This window comes from Carettochelys insculpta, chromosome 13 (genome assembly GCF_033958435.1).
Source record: "Carettochelys insculpta isolate YL-2023 chromosome 13, ASM3395843v1, whole genome shotgun sequence".
In the NCBI taxonomy this organism is placed as follows: Eukaryota; Metazoa; Chordata; order Testudines; family Carettochelyidae; genus Carettochelys; species Carettochelys insculpta.
Genome location: NC_134149.1, coordinates 12,999,533 through 13,023,711, shown reverse-complemented (window position 1 = coordinate 13,023,711; position 24,179 = coordinate 12,999,533). Strand labels below are relative to the sequence as shown.

Sequence of the window (24,179 nt, the reverse complement as noted above, 5' to 3'; positions counted from 1 at the left end):
AATATCTTTTGAAAATAGCGGGCTTCTAACTGGGCAAATTGCATAAAATGTAAATGTTGGCCCATTGATGGAATATAGTTACTTTTGAAATTAAAAGCTGTATTTCTCTGCAGAATGTGATCCATTTTCCCTGTGTGAAGTCTGGGGATTTGACAAAAGACATTCTGTGATTATTCAGGATGAGAAATTGGTGCTTACCCTACAAAGTTTATAAACCCAATGATGGCATGTTGAGGGTGGGAGGAAAAAACACAGACCAAAAGCAAAGCCGTGGAATTAGAGAAGGAACACATATTTTCACTCTAAATGGTAATATAGAACTTAATAAAAATCAAATAATATACAAATGAGTTTTCTCCTGGCACTTTCAATCAAGGGCTGTGTCTTGGAGCAATGCTTGCCAGTTTGCAATTGCTATTCTTAAGCCACTAGGTTGAGATAGCACAGCTCAGTGTATGAGAATCCCAGAAATGCTCAGAAAAGGGAATAAAACACCACCATGAGAAAATTACTCTAATATATGGAGAGAAAAGCATGAAACAATTAAATTAATCCAAGAGAAGCATTTTATTTCTTCGTGTCTCAAATCCTGTTTTACTTTTCTCCAAACATATAACTTTTAGAATAGAAATTGAGGTATGATCCACTAAACTTCTGAGCTCTGTCTCTGAAGAGCTCAGGGTCATAAAATACCTTTGAAGTTACTAGACCAGGCCCTCATCTGGTGAAGAGCAGCATGGCTTCCATGTCTGTTCCAGAGTGTTTAATATCTCATAGCAGCAGTCCCCTTAGCATCTTGCTTCACTTTTCTTATATTGGCGTCATTAGGTTCACACTGTTAGCAAGCATCATTATTTGTAGGAATGCTCCTCCTTAGCATCTCTTGTATATTTTTTCTTTTTTGACATATTTACATATTAAAGGCAGATGTGGGCAGACGGAAACATCTGTGAGTTTACTGAAGTGCAAAGGCGCTCTTCATCAATATTTAATTTACACTGACGTATTTGCATTTTTACATGATACCTGTTTGCAGCCTAGCATGTATTTTTATTGTACAGCGTTATGTGGATGACAAGTATCAAGGAGGGAACAACAAATCCCCTTCTCCCAGGAAGGCTATTATATGTGAATATGAGGAATAGCTGGCCTATGTATGACAAGCCAAACATATTTTCATGAACAAAATTCTTCTAGTAAGGTAAAGGGTGTGAATGTGGTTGAACTGAATGGCTATTGAGACTTCGTTTTTTGATTGGGGTCAAGTGTTGTGCCTATGTTTCTGTCGGCTGAAGCAGGCACAACTCCTCTATAGCTAGCAGTTTTGTGTGCTTACCTAAGAAGTGATGTAGTGGGGTTGACTCAACAGAGAAGTGCCTCCTGCTGTTGAACTCACTGGTGAATTTGCTCAGTCAGTGGAATGGGCAGGCCTCTGGTCTGAGCCTCACCCCCAATTACCTTCTGTCCTCTATGCTCTCTTTGCTATCTAGACACACTCTACTCTCTGGACCTCTTCCTCATCCTCTTCAGGGCACTGTGTCCATGCTCTGTGGCAGTGCTCACCGCTGTTCTCCCTCTTCCAGGGGTTTCAGCAGTCCTCAGTCACAGCATCTGCCTCTGTGGCTGCCTGCAGCCAAGATCTAGCCTCTTACCTCTGGGGTGAGCTGCTGTCTATATTGGTCTTGTGTGGCAAGGTGCAGTACAAGAGGGAAGTAGGTGGCGGAGGGGACCTCAGGCCCACCCACTAATCTGGGCCTCAACCCAGGAATCCTCTGATGGTATCCAAGTCCTTCCCTCCTCTCCACACTCTTGCTCCCTGGGCCACTTCTCTGTGATCCTTGGACCTTCTCAGTCCTTGTGTCAAGGCCTAGAGACCGGGAGATATCAGATTAGCATTTCTTTGAGCCTTCCCAGGACTGCTCTGTCCATGTTGCTGCTGGTTCCCTTGGCTGCTGGGACCTAGCTCCTTCTCCCTTATTGGTTAGCATATGAGTGAGTTTCCCTCAGCTCTGTCACTCGGGCCTGCTTTTAACCCTCTCCCTACTGGGGTGGGCTAAGTGGCCACCACAGGTATCTTTGGCCCTTTGTGGCCATTTGGGGTTTGAAATGCAGATTGTGGAAGATTAATGCAAGTGATCCTTCCTGTACAAATCCTTTGATGACCTCTATCTATATGCTGGTCGTGCCTTAAAAGCAGCATGTATCAGTTCCTCGCTGGTTTGCCTGGTGTTAGTGTTAGGGCCAAGTCTACTGCTAGAGTAAGGTAGGTAGCTTCATTTGCCTAGTCAGAGGTAGGCTGATATAATCCAACTGGAGATCTGGCCTGTGGAATATTACAGTAGGCCTGAAGCATAGAAAATTCTCTTGTATGGTTACGTTGGGCATTTTTCCAATGCCATTCTTCAGACCAAGCTGTGCTTTCTCAAGGTTGCTGAGTGAATCCCTGGCGTTTGCATGAATACACAGCAACTCTTCCTTTGTTGTGAACATAGAGTTGAAAGTGTTTTATTTTTCCATAATAGAGGTGAAATATTACATTCATTTCCTGAATGCACTGGTCTTAAAAACCCAGTGCAGAAAGCTCTGCTGTGCTACCATTGCACCTGTGTCTCTTGTTGATTATTCTGTTTTTCTACAAAGTCTTTTTTTATGAGAGAAGATTAATATTAAGAAGAAGAGGAAGATACTTGTTTGTTTCAAATATTTTGTTTCTTTTCTCTGTTGGGAATACTAGTATAAACACCAGGCAATCTAAATTTAAATAGCTAAAGTATTAGACTTGCTCTTCCAATTGCTTGTCATTACACTTGAGGATATAGTTACAGCTGATTATACAAAAATACCTAAGCCATACATTCTGTATTCTCAATCAGTATGTTATAGATGAACTGTGAAAATTGGAGATAGCTTTTTACGATAATTGGAAGATATTCTCCTTGAAGTATGTAAGACCCTTGAGAGAACTTGAATTGCTTGTCAGTAATTTTGTTATAAGCTTTACTAGTATTTATTTAACATATAATTTGTTGTTCCTGAATATATCTTATGATGCTCTATTAAAGGATGCATTTTTCATAGCGTACATTCAGAGGGTTGTTTGTATATTTAATATTATCCACAGCTGCTTGCCTGTTCTTCCAATTTCGAAGCATTTTCTAAGAGACTGATTTATACAAAAGGTTATGGTGCATTTGAGTGAACAAAATGCAAATCATTATTGGTTGAGCAAGCCCCCTCACAACTTTCTTTTGACATACCACATATAATCAGCAGGTCCAAAATTCCTTTACAAACTGGCTCAACTCCCATCCCCAACCCTCAAACAAATGTTGGTGTGGCTCTGAGAAATCCCATTCCAGAACTATAAAGCTATGGCACTATTTCTTACCTTGCAGCAGCTGGTCTTCCCAGGAAGAAGCTAGGCTGTAGCTGATAAAACGTCATTGGTAGGCACCCTCCTAATGGGAAGCTGGTGGCTCATCCTACTTCCTTCAAGCATTGGGCTTGATCAACCACTGAAGCAGCTGGGTGGCTTGTGCCCCCATTTCAATACTTTTGCCTGACACTTCAGGAACTGCAGCAGTCACCATGTGTACTCTGTTTTGGAAGAAGAGCTCTATTCCTTTGGTCGTCCAATGCAACAGGAGGCCTGTTTGCTAAACCACTTCATAAGTGGCAGTCAAATACTAGAAGATCCTCCTGTCTTTAATTTTTCTTGGAAACCATTTTCAATAAAGGTGGTCAAGACCCAGACTTGAGCATAGGTGCTACGTCTTTTTCTGAACACTGCCTGCTCACCTGCAAAACACAGTCTGATTCCAGGGCAATTAGTTGGAGAATCAAGAGTTGAAGGATTCACCTTGAAACATAATTATAGCAAGGATATTGGGTGGTAATTCGCCATCATCTTGCGTTACTTTATTGGGGATACCTCACTGGTGTGTGTCTGATGATAAGGCCCTTATTTAGGTTAACAGCCGTGAATGGCTTTGGTTGACTCTTGTATACATTCTGATGTTGAAACGGACACCATTTGTTGTTGCATTTAAAGAAATGTGCACTTAAGAACATTATGCGCCTTGTTCCTGGGATTTTATGCGTAACTACATTGCCATGGCTGCCAATACTTAATAGCAGAGCATCACTCCATATTCTCCATGTGGACTCTTATCATGCACCAGGCTAATACCTAGGAGAACAATGATTTGCCTCTTTACTCAGACTTCTTCCATCACCTGCTAGTTTGGTGATGTTCTAGATGCCCTTTATGGTTACTTATGCCACCACGTGACGTGACAATGGAATCTTGGTGACAGAATGAGCGAGTGGTCAGTGACAACAGTCATTTAATTGCTCTGTCATCACCCACTCAACCATCTGTCTACCAGGTTATGAACTGCTAAGGCATCTATAGTCATCCCTGAACTGGTTTCAAATAGGGCAGGTCAAGCTGTATGGCCACTATCTTTAAATGAGATTTTGTGAATGACCCACAATGTAACTGTTGTTAATGTCAGACAACGTAGATGTTGTTAATGTCAGATGTCCTTGATGTATGCCCACTGACGTGTTAAGTGTGCTACCAGCTGTTCACCAGAGGCTGAGCAAACCGTGCATACGTTGAAGAGTATTCAGTCTCTTAGGAGGCAGTCTAGTCTGAGAAACATATTCACTCTTTGAACAGACCCTGAAGGTCTCTTTCTGTACTCTTGTCAAGGTTTTCCAGAGTGAATGCACAGCTTGCACCAAGAGCGTACCATGGTATTGTAAAAGGGAGCACACAAGAACCTGCTAGACAATTGGTTTCTATGTGATGAAGCAAGTGAGGAATTTCATATTCTAGAACTCTGTGTACTGTTAAGAGCAAAAGTTGGGAATGGCACTAAATCAGAAATGCAGAGATCACTGAGAGAGGACACCTGGTTTCTTCTCACAGAGGCAGGAGACTCGGGAGGTAGAGGGATGGGGAAAAAAGAGAAATCTGCTTGGCAGCTTTCACAAGCGGTAGACATGGGGAACCTAAGTGTTACGAACCAGTCTAGGCAATTCAAGTGAAATGGAAGTTGGCAGTTACAGGCCCGCCAAGTCTGTTGTTTTTCCCAGGAGGTTCCTGCTTTCTGGACTCTTCCAGCAAGAAACCAACCAAACTATTGTTTTTTCCTGATTCCTGGATCCAAGCTTGGTGCATTGTCTGTTTGTTTGTTTGTTTGTTTGTTTGTTTGTTTTTTTAAATCCCCTGGCATACTCCAATTACAGAGCTGATGCAAATGCAGAGACGGCTGGAGCTGTTGAGCAACAACAGAGGATGGGTGGCTGGCCACACAGAGATCCCTCTTCCTGGATCTGGACCTGAATCCCTGGGGCCCTCTTAGCTGAGGAGGCCTGAACTGATGTGGGTTGCCATAAACACTTATGACCCACTTACATGTCTTCCCTTTGGCTCTTTCTTATCATTGGGTGTACAAAGAAATACCACCAGTGTTATGCAATTTGCCTCAGTCCGTTTTAAATTTAATTCAGTTATCTTCCATTCCGAATTTTAAATGAGGCTCCCATAGGATTTTCAGCCTGCAGCAGGGTCCAGGAGGCCTAGCCAGAGAATTTGGGTACAACTTGCCTCAGAGTAAATCAGGCCTGGAGTGGAGCTTTAAAAGGGGAAGGAACTTGGATTATGCCTGAGCGTGTGCAAATATTGAATATAAAAATTTATGCAAATTTTGCAGCTACTGCATTTTCATGAATGTGGGAAACGAATAATTAGCGAAGGTGCATATCATGTGCTGCTTTCCTTGCTAATTTTTATTTTACCATTTTGAGTCAATAAAATCAGGCATGTTAGCATGGAGGATTAATGTGCAGCAAGCTGGCATGTAAACCTACAGAGCTTTACCCTGATACACATGAGCTGACCCTGTGGCTGTTGCTTCCATACACTAAAAGTTTGATAGTGCTACTCTGATTTCAGACAGCACTAGGTCACAGTGCACTACAGAACTTTTACCCCAAAAGAGCAGGGTCTACATGGTGGGTTAGTCCATCGTGGGTCAGAGCACTGTGGATTTACCCCCGAGCTTGCCATGCACTTAGCTTAGCTCCAGTTTTAGGAAATGCCTTGTTTGCCCTAGCTTAGGTATGTCTGAAGATATTTAATTTTTATATTTCCATTTTATGACACATTTATAAAATGAGATCCGTGTATTGTATAGGGGTTAGGTACTTTTCAAATTAATTCTGAGTTTTGGAAAACTAAAACACAATTGCACAGTATTGGGCAGATGGAAGAACATTTGAAAGGATCCAACTGGGAGAATTCCTTCTTTGAACAGCACTTAGCAATGGAAAACTTGTGACTTATTAACAGAGAGGATATGGAAAGTGTTGTCTAGGATAGATGGGGCTGATAAAGTTTTGTTTGTCTTCTTAAGCAACGTCTGATGGCCCAAAAGGTTTTGGATTCAGAAGAATGCAGAGTCAAATCCAGATATAGTATCAAATAATGAGCTTCCATATTTCAGTGGGACTAGATTTTGGTCCATTTGGCCAGATTCTTTTCTCACAGTTGCTGTGGTACCACTTCACTGACTTTCATAGTGTTAAATAAGAGGAGGGTCTGGCTCATTGACTTTGCTGGCATTTATTTCAGAATCAGGACAAGCACCCAGGGGACTCACTAGTGCATATCTTCTTTGAAGAGCTACTTGTTAGACTGGTCAAATAATGGTTAAATCCAATAAACAAGGCCTTCAAAAATCATGCCAATTTCTCATCAATATGCCAAAGATTTTGGAAATTCTCCAGCAATCTCTGTTACTTCTATATGCAGTAAATATTCCTCATCTTTTTTCCTATGCTAGAGTTGTCAACAACATAACGTGTGATAGGTCTCCCTTCATCTGACAGTGCAGATTGTGTTCTCATGCCTTTTAGAAAAGGCAGAGAGGAGTTGTACTGAAGGAGGTTTGTATCCCTTGGGAGAGAAGCAACACAAACTATAGGAAAGAGATACAAAATGACCTCTCTGACACAGAGGTAGATTGCTTCCAGGTTCTGGCAGAGAATTGGCTTTTTAGAGTTTAGTTGCATAATATTTTTGCAATGTAATTGCACTGCAAAAACACAGTGCCAGCTTTTCACTGTTTAAATATAACCTAACTTGATAATGATTAGAGTGGACAGACAGGCTGATTTTGGCCTCCCAGAACTTTCACAGCATAGATTGGAAATCTTAAGGGCCAGACCCTCTGCTAGTGTAATTGGGTGCTGTTCTGCTGAAGTCAGTAGAACTGTGTTCATTTACACCAGTTGGGGATGCGGCCTGAGATTTTTAATGAAAACTTGCAGTTGTGAAAACTTGCATATTTCTGAGGTTTGGATGTACAACAAAAGGATAAAGCGAGACCTATTTTTTGTTGTCTTGCTTGTGGAAAAGAGTGCGTGTGACCAGATGTGGGTGTTTTGGAGAGGTTATTTACTAAGCAGCATAGCAGAGAAGGTATATAGGGCAAAATCTTTTTCTGTGACCCATACTTTTCAGCTCTTAACCTATTTCCTCAGGCTGTTTTCTTCTGCCAAGATCTTCCCAGTTTGACAGTGAACCTGCTTGTCACATGGATATATTAGACTCATTTGCAGAGTCGGTGATCTACAGCAGCAAGCAGAAGCTGAACTTTGACTTCCCATTCATCCCTATGCTCAGACACATGGGTTTCAATTTTTATCAATATAAAACAATTCTGGGCTGGTCAACGACTTTCTCACTTGCTGGATTAAAAAATAATTGAAACATTCTGAAATTCTGGGGCTTTCTCATGTGTTACTGTGTCCAACACTCCAATTGCATTAAACAAGAGGATGGTTTTGTATTTGAACTTTGACATTTGGTCAGTAATCGTGGGGAAGAGAGGAATGGGGAAGCATGTCTATATTCAGCTGGCCAGATTCACCTTTGCCATTGCATGGGGTTTCTCCACTGCAGGGGAGGATTCTTGAATGGTACCTATAAATTCTGGAGTGCTGCAAAAGCAGAATGCAAGCTACATTGAGTCAATGAATCTCCCAGACTGACGGTACTTCTCTTCCCACTTTTGCCATGGTGTCAGATTAGGTCCAGGCACTCTAGCAAACCACAAGACGATTGTATTTCTGCGTTCTCATTGCTGGTGTGAAACTGGCCCTGTATAGGCCAGAATGTCAACATTTCCATCAGGCTCTCCAAAATGAAACACAAGTACTCCAGAAAGCCTTTGCTGATGTCTTAAAGGCATTACTTTGTACTTTGTGTGCTTTAAGGTTTTCTCAAGGTACTTTGATGAGAACACAGCAAATTAGTAACTTCCCAATATTTAATCTAGTTGGCCGTACCTATTGTTCAACACAATATGACACTCCATTGCTGTAATTCCAATGTAGTGATTTTGCATCACATAGATAAGGATGTAGAGGCATGTTTTGCCTGTGTAAAAATTGTTGGGATATTTTAATAGAGTAAAGTTAAATTAAGCAATAAATCTATGGGCTAAAATGAAGTTTAAAATTAAATGAGAAAACAGACATCCAGTCTGCAACACCAAAGATTTTTAAAAACTAGAATACTACTACTTTTAATGTCGATCATCAAAAGTAACATTAAAAATGTGTAATAGCTTCCAATTTGATAAATCCCCTGGCTCTGTAATTAAGTAAAGAATATTGTAAGCCTAACTTAGTCAGGAAAAGCTAACTAATTTTGAAATTAATTGCTTAGAATTCACTATTTGAGTGGACTGCAAATTGTATTTTTTTTATCATCTCTATTATAACAGCCAATATGCTAGCAAAAAAATTAACTAGGCACAGATCCTAATGCCAATAGCAAATTGTACACTGATTATGATGAAACTAAGATTGGGCACAAAGGCTTGAGTTCATAAAAGAAACAGTTTTTCAAGAAAGAACTTGAATAGGGGGTAAATTAGACTTAAGCATATGCTTAAGTTGCCTGCTATGTAGCATGAAAAATTGTTACACTTTTAAGATTATGTATTGGGGCACAGTATGCACATATCACAGATAGAAGGTTCTTTTTCTACACAGCTATTTAGAGTTAATCCTGAAGGGGGAAGTTGGTAAAGCACATGTAAGTTTATTGAATACAAACAAGTATAACTGAAGTCATAGAAAAGGATCGATATATATAAATATGAATGCTTTGTATTTAGGATGCCTTTGGAAACAAAGATAGAATGGAGAGTAAGTGGAGCTCATCAGAAGAGAGGCCCTGATTCAGTTTACACTGCCACAGGGACCTGGCCAATCCAAAGAAACACGAAAAGTGTGTAGTATGTTATATCCTCCCTTATGGTAATAGTTCAGATACATGCCACTTCTGATCTTTTACCCTGGTTATAGCAATGTCAATCACTGCCCCTATAGCCATATGTGCCACTATGGGGTATCCTAATAAAGCCTTGAACATTAGCATTTGTGATTTACCTAACTTATTTCTTAAGTGTAAATGTGGTCTGCTTAGATACTGCATAGCAACCCAGTTGCTAAAATGCTCCAAAACTCCTTTGTTCCTGAGTTCTGTGGCATACGGTAGCCATTTGCAGTTAATTGTTTGTCTCTCAGACTGAGCATGCAAAAAATGTGATCTGGGGTTATCTCTTCGGGCCTACGCAGTTTAGCTAAATCCCAGGCTTTACAGAAATACTCTCACAAGGCCTCACACCAATACAAATTATAGCAAACCTAATAACACAGTTATTTGTTGTCCTACCTTTCAAAACTTTCATTGTAAAAGCTTAGCAAAGGAACGAGATATTATCCATAACCCATAAACCATATACGACCAGATCAGGATTTAACGTCAACACTTGTATTATGGCCTAAAGGCAGTAAGTCTCCAATTCAGCAAGGTAATTAAGCAAATGAGAAATTGTCTCAGGGGGTAGTCATGTTAGTCTGTAGCTTCACAAAAAACAAGCAGTCCTGCAGCATCTTAAAGACTATCACATTTATTTATTAAATAACGATAGGGCCAGATGAGTATCCAAGAGCCAGCTATCTCATGATAGGCCAAAGAAGGAATATAACAGAACACCACTTGTCACCATCCATAGACCTCAGCTTAACCCCCTCCAGTGCATCATTGACAAGCTACAACCTGTACTGGAACATGATCCCTCACGGTGACAGGCCTGTTCTTTCTCACAGCCACCTGACCTCAAGAAATGCTCACTGGCAGCTACACACCATACCACGGAAATACTAACCCAGGAGGCTATCCCTGCAACAAACCCCATTGACAGCTCTATCCACATATTTATACTAGAGACACCATCACTGGACCTAACCACATCAGCCACACCATCAGGGGCTCATATACCTGCACATCCACTAATGTGATGTATGCCATCATGTGCCTGCAATGTCAATCTGCCATGGACATTGGACAAACTGGGCAATCTCTGCACCAAATCATGAATGGACACGAATCCAACATCAGAGACTGGAATATACATAAACATACAGGGGGACGTGTTTACCTCCGGGGCCATTCAAAAAGTTTTTGAAAGTAGCCATTCTCCTACAAGATTATAGAGGGAGACATCTGAATTGGAATACATTTGCACAATTGACACATTTAACCTTGTGCTTAATAGGGATCTCGATTATCTTACACATTACAAGGGCAGTTTCTCCACCTTTTGATATTTTCAGCAATGGCCCCCATGCCACTTAATTTACGTCTTTTACTACACTGGTCCTATTACTGACAGGTGAGCCCTCACCATTTTTCCCCTCCCTTCCCACCAGCTGTATAAACTCTGGATTCTGTTTATCTATTCCAGTTTGAAAATCTGAAGACATGGGTCTTACCCATAAAAGCACCTTACCTAATAAATTTGTTGGTCTTTAAGGTGCTACAGGACTGCTTGTTTTTTGTGACATCAATGGGGCTTTTCAGGTGTTTAACGTTAGCAAGATGTACTTAAGCATTTGTTTTGAGACAAGGTTAAATGTTGCCAAGCATTTGGGTCTGCAGGAGTAACAGATTTTCTAATAAAATTACATTTAATTTTATTTCAATGGCGATTTTTCTTCCAAACTTCAGATGGGCTGAAAGGGAGAAAATAAGCTGCTTTAAACACTTCCATCTAATGCTTTACCCAAAAACTTTGATGTCTCACTTCAAGTTGGTTTTACCAAATGATAAGCTGACTATTGTGGATTTGTAGGCTAATGTGTGTTTGTTGAGATCCAACTCAGTGTACAAGAGAAACAGTGAAAAAAATTACTTGCTCAGAAGCAGCTATATTTTTAGAAGAGAAACAGAGGCAAAAGATGACTGTTATTTAAAGTTCCATAAGACTTGGTGGACCAAATTCAGAACAGGTGTAAACAGCTGAAACACTATTTACTTATTGCAGCTGTATGTGTTCATACCTGGTCTGAATTTGGCCCAACATTATTCTTCTTTTTAATGAAATATGCTGAGTATTGTTTGATAATGTCCCATAAAATGTCTTTGTTCGGGAACAGCTTGGGGCCCAATTCCAAATGAATTACAGACGTGACTTTTCATTACTGAGCTTCTATCAGTCACTAGTTGGTATAGCATACTCACTAACCACTTTTCCTGCTGCACAGGTGTAGGGAGTCTGTCACATGAAAGCTCATCACCTAATAAATAATATCGTTAGTCTGTACGGTGCTACAGGACTGCTTTTTGGTTTTTATTTTGTTTTGTGAAGATACAGACTATGCCAGCTACTTCTCTGAGGTGTAGGGAGAGTTTGTAAAGAAACCAGTAGAAGATACAGCATGGCCTTCAAACAACTAAACCTTAAAACTAATGCAATTCTGTATTGCCCAATGGTCCATGCTAGATTTGTTAGGTGAATGGGGTACACATCACATCTCAAGAGCTGCCACTCCCCAACAAAGTGCACTGGAAGGCTTTTTTAAAGATCAGAATTCTACAGACACGATCATGTCTCTTCTCCAGATGTCTCACAAAGAGCAGTCAGTCTCCAAATCTATTATGTGCCTCGATAAGATGTGCAGCACAGGAGCCAAACGTTGCTGAGATTTTAGAAATATTCCAGGAAGGTTAAAGACTGATGTCGGCTGTTAAAATGTATTAGATGATCAACACTTGTGAAATTCCTTTGCCTGTAGTAAGTAGGCAGCTCTTGCAGGTGTGGCAGTTAATAGGTTTCTACAGAACATGATACTTTAAGTTCCCAGTGCCCCATGCCTCTCCAATAGCTTCCAACACCTGCCCTTTCTGCGACAAGACCTGCAGCTCCAGAATCGGGCTGGTCAGTCATCAATGGACTCACAAATACGGAGGTGACATGAAGATGTCCTCATTATCTAGTGACTGCCAAGAGAGACACAGAACATAAGCTTTCACCTAACATATGAGCCTTAGCTCTTAAGAATAAGAAAGGAAATATTAATATGAAGTCAATGGAAACATGCAAGGACTGTACCTCAGGAGAGCTGGTTCCTTTGGCATCTGAGGGGACGCAGCTCCTGCATCCTGCCTCTGTCTCTTGCAGAGAAGAATTGCACTGGCTTCATTGTAAGAAGATCCTTCTAAGCTGTGGAAAGGTGGATGTGATTTTGCATCATTTCAGTGAGGCCTGGTCTATGCTATGGAACGAAGTTGATCCCACATATGCAATTCTAGCTATGCCATTAGCGTAGTTAGAATCGACATATCAGGATCGACTTTGTTCCATAGTGAAGATCGAGACTCTTTGAGCTTGTGCTGACTTCCCTTCCTCCACGCTCTTTTGTGGAGTTCCAGGGTCAACAGCCGAGCTCAGAGAGATCAATTTGCCATCTCTTCACAGACATAACCTGAGTGTTGCTGTTTGAAAGATGCAGAGGTTCAGATTCTTAATTTTTATTCTGAAACACTGCTGTATGTTTGGAGCTTCTGAGTTGCTTCAGCCATTCTTATATCCCTTCCAGGCTCACTTCAAAACCAGGCAGCAAGTACGATATATTTCCAGGTGAGTGCTGTGCTGAATGAAGATTTATAGGGTTTTGGTATGCTCCTGGTGATATAAGTGTAGAGCACAACTGGGCCCGGGGTGTCAGTAACATGGATCTTCCGTTATCTGTAGATGATAAATCATAGGCTACAATTTACAGTTCAAAGCAGATTTGTCTTACAAGTGAACTAGTTAACCCTGAATTCTGTGAGTGAAAGAATGAGAATGGAAATCAGAGGCTAGCTCCTCAGCTGGAATAGATCATCATAACTGATGTGGCTCACTAGTGCTTAATACTTACGCTTTATATATCAAAGGTTCTAACGCTATATCATTTTCAAATGGCTAAATCCTGAAATGAAAGGTGATGCAGCATTTTGGGATGTCATTCTCTGCAAGGGGTGCATTAACTTTCTGTGCCTGTCTCTTGTTGCCTTAAAACCAGTTCAGAACTGCAATAATTACATTGATTGTGTTTTGTTCAGACTTTTGGGTAGAGCATTGAGTGAGAGAGCTAAATACATTTGATTTGGCCAGCTACAACAAAGCAAAATCCTGAAATGTGTTCACATCTGTTATGATGCTGGGACATATTAACGGCTTACTTCTTTATGTAGTTATTGCTTTTCATAGTGATTATGCCCATGGATAATTGCTTGAAAACTGGAAACATTAAAAGCAAACCAATAGCATTTGCCCACTGGTATCACAAAGGGGAATTTGAGTTAAGTTTTCCATAAGCCCTATAACAGGTGAGCAGTCAGAGGTAGAAAATTTTACAATAGGGTGCTTTAAGAAATGGGGGCTGCTTGGAGACAGCAGATGCTGAACTTTTCCTGTGTTGGTGACGAACTGATTATTTAAGCTTGCAGTATAGGAAAATGCTGAGTGTGTAACATTTATGTACTGTTGAAAGATAAGCAATAATCAGAACTACTAAGAATTTAAAAATAGTACTCTTGTTGGGAGGACAGATGAGGTGGTAGTACGAATTTATATATACACCAACATCATGCTCTCTTCCATCAGGGCAGTCTAATTATAGTATGCTGCAAGTACAGCTGTAGATATAACTCACCACAATTTGCCCAGTTACCAGAGTGAAAGAATAAAGCACACGAAGCATGGGAATATTTTGGGTTACAGTGAAAGTCAAGGCATGGGTGAAAAGAACGAGTACTGAATACTTAAAGCATCATTTGTACTGTAGCCCAGCTGTGCCCCATTTAGAACATTTCTGCAATCTAATATCAAGTCAAAAACATTGTAACAGCTCCAAGTGGCTGCCTTGTAAATCTCAAGAGCAGAAACTGGCCCCAGGTCATCTCTACTGCATCATTGCTTGAATGAACTTTAACGTAACGCTTTAGCAAGAAAACAACAGTATAAGGGGCAATATAAAAATACATATATGTATATATTGTAAACAAGACATGAGAAGTAATTCTTCTGCTCTACTCTGTGCTGATTAGGCCTCATTTGGAGTACCATTTTTCCAGTTCTGGGCCCCACATTTCAGGAATCATGGGGAGAAATTGGAGAGGGTTCAGTGAAGAGCAGCTAAAATGATGAGAAGGTCGAGCAAATAGACTTTTGAGAGAAAATTAACCACATTAGGTTTGTTTAGTTTGGAAAAGAGAAGGCTGAGAGGGGACATGACTGCAGGTTTCATGTACCAAAAGGGGTGTTACAAGGAGGATGGAGAAAAATTATTCTCCTTAGCCACCAATGATAGATAAGAAGCAATGGACTTAAGCTGCAGCAAAGAGGTTTAAGATTGGACATTAGGAAAAATTTCTTAACTGTTAGAGTGGTGAAGTACTGGAATATATTGCCTGGGGTGATTGATGAATCTCTATCATTGGAGATATTTTAGAATGGGTGAGATAAATATCTAACAGGGATGATATAGAGATGGTGCTTCATCCTGCTATCAGGGTAGGGGGCTAGACTTGATGACCTTTCGTGGTCCCTTCCAGTTCTAGAACTCTGAGCTATGAATATATATAAAACTTCTCTTGGATAGAAGCCAAGACTGGTGTAAAGAGTTTCATGCATCAGCATGAAGAGCAAGGGTTAACTAGTGCATTAGTAAGTTGTGGATGAAAGATAAGTAGATATAATAAGTAAAGTTCACAGGAAGATTAATTACCACTTTTTTCTACTTTTTACTAGCTGACTTCTTGAGATTGGTGAGTCTGCCTATTAGGAACGTGACCTTTTTAGGCAAATTGAATTATACTAAACATGCTGACGCTTTCTATAGTCCATTCATGGCAGTTAGTTGCGATGTTGACACACACAAATGATTATAGGCAGACTATTACTTTTACTATCATTAAAATAAGCTTTGGTACTAACTATATTAAAATACATGCATTGTGGGGCAAAGGCCATTTAACACAGGATGCTTGAAAACCAAGATGGACCCTAATCAAAGGCTGTGTCTACACTAGAGTGATCTGTTGACAGAAGTTACTGTCGGAAGAGATCTTCCAGTGAAACTTCTGTAGACGGATTGTGGCCAAACTGCAAAGCGCATTGAAAGAGTGATCTGCTCCATCGACAGAGTATCCTGACTGCCCAGCTGCTCTCTTGACAAAATGGTCTACCAGAAGCATGGCAGACAGGGCTGTCTGGTGTCCTGGAAGCCTTGTCTGTTTACAGAAGGCCCCTCCTTACCCTTCCTGGAACATCCAGACTGGTTTTCTGTCAACAGATCTCTGTTGACAGAGGTATTCTGCCTCAAGGGGGAGCGACAGAACGCTGTGGACAGAACTCCTGCATTCTATGGATTTACTGTTGACCGAATGCCTTGGGAATGTGGATGCTTTGCAGGTTTTGCCAACAAAATGCTAGTTTTGTTGCCAATACGCTCTAGTGTTGACATGGCCAAACAGTGATAGAAGTATCTGAAGTAATTTGTTGGTGCCTAGCTCTGAATTTGGCTTATATTTCTTATCTTAATAACAGGCAGAATACCCTTGCATTTGAAATCCTTATTTACCTCTGAATTTCATGGCTGGGTTGAGCTTTACTTTCAGATAAAGAATGGTTGAAAGCATTCATACTGGGAGAGGTCAGCAATCTCCTGAGATTACCTCAGAAAGAGGTTAGAAATGTCTCACAATGTTATGTTTCTATTTACTGTTAATTCATTTATCTGGGATGGACCTGCTTGATAGTAAATCAGAGCCCCATGCTCCTTCAGGGAATGGGTGAAGCATCAGGGGTTCTCTACCAGGGATATATGTACTCTGAGGGGGCGGGAGAGGGGCGCACACCCAGAAGTCTCCTAGGAAGTGCATCAACTCATCTTGATATTGGCCTAGTTTTACAATAGGCTATATAGAAAGCACAAATGAAAATTGCATACAGACAATGGCTTTTTATACTGCACTAGAAGCTATACAATGAAATGTAAGTACAATGTTTATATTCCAATTGATTTGTATTTGTACAGTAAAGATGAAAAAGTGAACAATTTCTCAGTAATAGCATGCTATGACACTTTTTGTATTTTTACATCTGATTTGGAAAGTAAGTTGTTTTTAACTGAGTTAAAATTTGGGATATGTATGAGAAATCAGACTCCGGAAACTGGTGCAACAGTCTGTTAAGGTTAAGAGCCACTGGGTTAAGGGAAGAAAAATGTACACCAGTTGGTGAACTGTACATCAATATGATTTTTTTTTAAATAACTTTTTATCTCTTAGCTCTAACACATTTTCCTTACTCAAATGCACTGTTTTTTCTTATAACTGCTTTGAGGAAGTTACTTTTAAAGCTGAAACCTTTGGTGGTGGATCCCATGGGATGGTCATTCAACCAGGGAGAGAACAGAGAAGAAGAAGTTGATTTTGCTCATGAAGTAGACTGGTTTAGGACCTTGGAAAAAGTTTAAAAAGCTGAATAAAACACTGATAAAGCAAGTAAAAATTAAAAAAAAAAAAGGGGGAGTGAGGTTTATATTAGAACATCACACATCTGGTAAAACCACTCAAAACCTTTTTTTGGCCATCATTTTCTTATATTTGCAAAAATACAATTATTATAAATAATTTAAACATTCATCGCCTAAATAAATGAATGGCTCATTATCTAGGGCCAGGCCTACACCAAAGGGGAAGGTTGAATTAAAATATGCAACTCCATCTACATTAATTACACAGCTGAAGTGAACGTACCTTAATCTGAGCTTCCACTGCAGGAGGTCAATGGGAGCAAATTTTCCTGTCAACATCCCTTACTCCTTGTGAGTTCAATTTAGCGCATCCTTACCAGGCACACTAAATTGAACTCCAGAAGATGGACCATGGCAGTGTCGATCTTCCACAGAGTGAGGACGTGCCCTGAAACATAACAAGGATGGCTGCAATGTGTTATTACCCTTTCTTTTTCATTGGTTATTCACTCATGGGATGGAGAAAGTGGCATGGTGGGAGTATGACTGTTAGCTGTCAGCTGTCCCTGGGTGAATCACTACTATCCCCCAAATTACTGTAAAATGCCCCAAATGGCATTGGTAGCATGGATCACATTAGGTATCTGTGTTGCATCACACTTTACATCAAATGCAAGCACACCTATCAAATATCTACAGCATCAATACAAACAATCAAGTGTCCATGAACCCAGGCAACATACAAGCTGTATGTCAATGTAACTTGAGTCAAACAAACTCTGTAATGTAAATGTAGCATAACTCAAATACAGGAATTTATGAATGCTTTCTTGGTAAGTCATGCAAACTAGTAAGGTTCTCTTTAATTTGGGCTTGGTGTGATAGTTTTGGGAAACTTAAGAACTGACCTGAACATCAAAATAAACTCTCCACCTCTTTGTAGCAATCAGCAACTTCCTGGTAGCTAACAAAACTCCTCAAAGGGTCAGGCATTGTTTGCTGGGCTTGGTTGCTTTCTTCATTTCTCACCTGTACTTGAATGTCACTGGGGAGAAGTGCATATGGAGTCTAGAGCATGTGGCAACTAAATAGAATACATTGGTTCTGAATTAGCAGCAAGTGTTCAGACAACTGAGCCTCTGTGTTTCGATGTTTTGCAAAGTTAAGAGGATCTAGATGTTTGTTTTTACTTAGCGGGGGTCAGCAAAATGGCAGCTGCACTGTGTTGCCATTGTCTTTCAACCAGAGAGAGAATGTCTAACCAGAAGTGGGGGAAAAATCATTGAAACCAGAAGAAATTGTCAAAATGGAGGTGTGAGGAGGCTGAGCCTTCTAAACATTATTCACTTTCCATGTACAAAATATAAAAAACATATAGCTGTCAGCAAACTTCAGTGATATGTTAGTTACACCTCTGGTAATGGATGCAATTTCCATACTGAGGGGACTGAAGGCAGGGTTGTAAGAGGAAAAATATTCAACAGAAAATAAAAAAAAATCAGTCCCGTAGTACTTTAAAGACTAACAATATAAATAATGTTGTTAGTCTTTAAGGTGCTACAGGACTGCTTTTTTTGTTTTGTGAAGATACAGACTAAGGCAGCTACTTCTCTGAGACTATACAACAGAAGAATGTAAGGTAAAGATCCATATCCCTCCCCCCACATCCTCCCTACAAATTGAAGAAGATTATGTAAGAAGAGTCAAATCTTGATTCTGGGTCTGGAAGTGAAAAATTTACAGCTGGAGTTGGAACAAGCTTAATCTATTCAGTTTTTTCACAGAGAAGTGTAGAAGGCAATTTAAGCACTGTCTTGAAGTGACTACGGAAGGAGATGTCTGATACGAGAGTCCTCTTTAAAAACAAAATCGAGTGGTTGAAACTAGAAATACTAAACCTGGAAGTAAGATGTAATTTTTTTTGCCACTGAGGGAAATTAACCATTTGAACATTGTATGGCAGCCCTTGGAAGAACCTCCAACAGTCAGTCTTTAAATCAAGGTTGGATGCCTTTTTTAAACTTGCCTTTTAGCTCGACTGCATTACTGTGCTCAGTGCAGGAATTACAGGGTGAAGTTGTTAGGCTTGCGTTATGCAGGAATTAGAACTGGGTGATGGTCTCTTCTATGAATCCAAAGAATATGCTGCAGAGTGGAAGCATCTGGGTGGAAATTAGCTGCCTGAGTCAGGGAACATTAGTCATTGTGGGTGTGGGGGGAGTTCCCATCAATCCCTTTTTCTCAGCTGTAGGAATGGAAACACGTTTAGTTTAACTTGCATTCAGTTCACTTTCCATTCATGGTTGAAAAGATTTCTCACCTCCCACAATGTTTTTTATTTTTACTTCTAATTTAACTTACGTAAGGAAACAAACCCGTTCAGCATGCAGCTTGCTACACTGCAAGTGTAAAATGTGATTCTTGCAGCTTTTTGTCCATAATTCAGAATGCTGAATCCTACACGTCAGAGCTTGACTCTTTAAACCCCACCTCTCCAATTTAGCAGTTAAATCCTTGACCCATGTGGGTAGGTTTCTTTGCAGGAACTGGCAAACTTATTTATGAGAGGTGACTTGTCGCGATTCACTCTCCCCTACCCAGACTGATAATGAGCCCAATCACCCAGGAAGCTGGTGTCCGTTCTGTGTGTAGGGAGCAGAAAGTTGTTAGATCCAACCCATCAGCCCCATTCTGCTTGTCCTCTAGTCTGTTCATGTCCCTAATTTTTCTGCAAGGCACCCTTACCTCATGCCATATTGCTAAGTCCTGTACCCTTTTCTTCACCAACTCTACACTTGTCCTCCCAGAGCTGGCGGAGCACAGCAAATAAGTTCAGGGAGGGAAGGGGAGGACTGCAGGACAGTCAGGGGAAAAAAGCAAGGTGGACACTCTGTCTCTTCCCCTGGGCATTCCCCCGGGCAGTCAGTGTTCCCTATACGCTGAACGCTTGGGTGGCTGCCCAGGAGAGAGTCAGGTGCTGCTCAGCTGCTCAGCAGAGCACTCCCAGGTGCCCATAGCTGGCAGCATGTGTTTCCACTGGTGCACATCTGCACAGGCCTCAGTGTCCACAACAAAATTCATCCCACCACCGGATGGAAAATGAGAGCATGATCCTTGCCATCAATGCCGGCACCTCTGCTGCTGCCAGAGCAGAGCCCCACAGCAAGTGGTAGCCTGGGGGGCTGGCATTGACCTTCTCTGGCCCAGCAAATCGCCCGGTTCTAAGGGTGCTGGACCAAGGAAGTATAACCCGTAGAGAAGAAGCAGTGGTGCTGGCTAGTAATGTGTATAAATACACCAGGGCTTTCACACTGCTGCCTCCTCACTCGTAGTCTGAGTCGTGCCAGCTAGATTAAACCTACAGGGGGTATCGTTACAGGGCCTGCAAATCATACCTCCATTTATCAATGGAGCCGTCAGAGAGTCTCCTATTCTCAGGGAGGACAGCTTGCTTCTAATTTACGGGGCCTACCTGAAGGAACCACCCTTTTTACTTTGAGCTCTAACTGAGGAAGACAGATGTGCGTTTCTCTTTAGCCATGGAAGTGCCATTCCTTTGTTCTGATACAGTAAATAGCACCATGGCAGGATTTGAACCAGACCTCTTTGCCCACAGTTAATTTTTACAGTTAACCTGACAAGTCATGCATTCCGTACGTGTCTTGGTGTTAAGATTTATCTGGTCAGTCATGAAAAGGGCCTGGTTCTTAGGAAAGCAAACCTCTGTTAATCCACTGGTTGTCAGGTTGTCTGAGCATTAAAAGCTTTGTTGAAAAATGCTCTTAATAGCCCATACCTGTTCAGAATAATTCTTTAATATGCAGTTCTGATAGGAGTAATTATTAAGATAACATCACACTGCTTATTCTGGTTCACATGATCTTTTGGCTTTATACCACATCTGGCAAGCCGGGAAAGTCTTCATATGTACTGTAGATTTTATGTCCCTTAAGAACGCTCTCCCCTGAATGTATTTTGGATAGGGACAGGTATGTTTCATAGACACTCTATTCATGCTGCTTCAGCGCTGTCTGCTGAGCTGAAGGCTGCCACTTGCGCTATCATGAAAATCGCTGATTTCACATATTTGAGAGTAGGCAGTGACACTCGGAACAGAAGAGTGAAGCCAGGGCAGCCCACCAGATTTCTGTGCGATCAAAAGTAGAAAAAAATCAACTTTAATTCCCAGGAGCAGGGCCCATTGGTGCAAAAGGTCACCAAAGATAAGCAACTGCTTTACATCACGGAAGTCTGGATAAGGTATCTTGGAGGAGAAAACAGGCATTAGTTTGGAACAAGATGGGAACTGCATCGCAGCCTTGGTGTATTTTTTGGGGAAAGTTCAGAACCTACAACACAGCTAGACTGGGTATTATTGGGTTTGTTGGGGTAGGGGAGAATTGTTTCAAATTATATATACGAAATGTCCAAGATAAGGGAAAAGAAAGACCTGCATCACTTGTTGAAAACATTGGACTGAAAGCAAAATCCTGACACAAATGAAGTTCTAATTCAGGAAAACAGATCTCTTGAAATTACACCAGGAATGTTGGCAGCTTAGGTCCAGTGCTGTTAAATATACTGGAGAAAGTGGGAGGTATCAGACTCCAGAATATTGGTTGAATTGCTTTCTGGGTCACTGCAGTGAGATGCAAGCTGCAGTTGGCTCTCTAGAAGTGCATTCTTTTTGCTATTGCATTAGGATACTGTGCCACTGAGTGATGGTTTTGCTCTGGTGCCTTTTCACCTCACCTTTTGCTTATCTATTTTCCTCTTTTTAATTCCTCTTGTGCATTTGTGTGTGGGTTGTAATCCCAGATGAGAGGTATTTTGCCTGCAGGTCTATGGTAAGAGACTGATCTCTCTGAATGACATCATTGTCTATATTATGCAATACAAAGCCCAAATATATTAAAAATATCCAGTTATGAGCCTTTTTTTTCCTGCAGGGAGGGCAGATGCAGTGAACTGATACAGCAGCAGAAAAATAGCTGGTGTCTGGTGGCACCAGAAGGTACCAAAGTAATTATCTAGCCCTCATTAGTAAGCTGGCTGCTAATGGTTCATGAAGATTCAGGTTGACTGTCTGGCCACTGAATCTAAATGCTTGAACAAAGAAAAGAAGAAAAGAAAAAAGGCTTGTTCAAATGTAAAGGATTTGCTATGAAAATCAACACTTTGTTATGGGGGGCGTCAGACTCTTTTATCACTTTATATTAAATATATCGAGTGCCTGTTAACTTCATAGGCTACATCTACACTAGCTCCAAACTTTGAAATGGCCACGCAAATGGCCATGTCGAAGTTTACCAATGAAGCGCTGAAATGCATATTCAGTGCTTCATTATCATGTGGGCGGCCGTGGCACTTTGAAATTGACGCAGCTCGCCGCTGCGCGGCTCATCCCAACGGGGCTTCTTTTCAAAGGGACCCTGCCTACTTCGAAGTCCCCTTATTCCCATCTGCTCATGGGAATAAGGGGACTTCGAAGTAGGCAGGGTCCTTTTGAAAAGGAGCCCCGTCGAGACGAGCCGCGCGGCGGCGAGGCGCGTCAATTTCAAAGTGCCGTGGCCGCCCGCATGCTAATGAAGCGCTGAATATGCATTTCAGCGCTTCATTGGTAAACTTCGAAATGGCCATTTGCGTGGCCATTTCGAAGTTTGGGGCTAGTGTAGACATGGCCATTGTGTGTTAAATGCATGTATCAAAGAGAGAACGGATGTTAGCTTGCATCTGAGCCTGTAACTCATTAATTTTCAGAGCAAAGCCCTTGGTTAGGAAAAGACGCTAGATGGTAAGATTCCTGGGTGAATGATCATCTCTGAGCTGAGGCAGAAACTGTTTTCTTTTAAGCAGACTCTTTGTGGATTCAAGGACAACATAGATGTTTAACAAGTATGTTGTACATTATCCAATTTAGGACATTCACAGGAGTTGGGTATCTGAATATGTGCTTTCCAAAGATCCAATGCTCAGTTCTCCACCATATTGTACATAATAGTAGGTTCCTATGGGGAAAATCAAGGAAGTAAGAGAGAGACTGTCTACTTGCCCATCTATTGAAATGCTCTGCATACTCTCCTTTGCCAGCTACAAAAGCAAATTAACTCCAACCTCCTTTATATCAGAAATAACTGTAAAGTTAACTTTTTTTTCCCTTCTTCTAGCTAAAATAATTCAGCCAATTGTGAGGAATTTTATTCCATCCATTCCAAGGGACACCAGCTTTCCTGGAACAAGCGAGTGTTCACAACAAGCTATAACTCTTCAGGAGTGAACAGATAGACACCATGAATATCTCCTGTATGAGAGGCCCTGACATTATAAACAGAAATTTGTAACACCACAATGGCGAGGTCTACACTAGCATTCCTCTTTCAGAAGAGGCATGCAAATGAGGCAAATAAAAATGCAAATGAGTTGCAGATTTACATATCTGGCACCTAATTTGCATTTTCTTTTGCAAGAAGAAAAGCCGTGCATCTGCGGCTTTTTTTGAAAGTAATCCCCACCTTTGAGAGAACCTGTCTTCCTAACTATTTTTTAGGAAGAAGGGTTCTTTCAAAGGTGAGGATTACTTTTAAAAGAGCTGCATCTACACAGCTTCTCTTCTTTCAAAAGAATATGCAAATGAGATGCCAGATATGTAAATCTACAACTCATTTGCATTTTTGATTTCCCTCATTTGCATGGCTCTTTCAAAAGATGAATGCTAGTGTAGACACAGCCAGTATGTTGTTCTCTGTGCGATAGTTCTTCCATTTCTCAACAGTGAAAGCAGTAAAATACATTTGATTCCCTTATACTATAAACTAACGACAAAATTCTTCTACTGTTGTTCATATTAGCTACGTCTACACGTGAATGCTACATCGAAATAGCTATTATAAGCTAAAATAAGCTATTTCGATGAATGTCTACACATCCTCCAGGGCTGGTGCCGTCGACGTTGGGCAGCACTACATCGAAGTAGGCGCTGCAGGGGAGCGTCAACAGCTGCAGACAGGGTCACAGGGAGGACTCAACAGCAAGCCGCTCCCTTAAAGGGCCCCTCCCAGACACACTTGCACTAAACAGCACAAGATCCACAGAGCCGACAACTGGTTGCAGACCCTGTGCATGCAGCATGGATCCCCAGCTGCAGCAGCAGCAGCCAGAAGCCCTGGGCTAAGGGCTGCTGCCCACGGTGACCAGCCCCGCAGGGGCTGGAGAGAGCGTCTCTCAACCCCTCAGCTGATGGCTGCCATGGCGGACCCCGCTATTTCGATGTTGCGGGACGCGGATCG

At 41.2% G+C, this 24,179-nt stretch overlaps 1 protein-coding gene across 1 annotated transcript in view; it reads left to right on the top strand.

Annotated features, from left to right (window-relative positions):
- The window catches only part of IL1RAPL2 (interleukin 1 receptor accessory protein like 2), a 579,631-nt gene that overhangs the window by 140,585 nt on the left and 414,867 nt on the right, over nt 1-24,179 (top strand). The window lies entirely within an intron of this gene.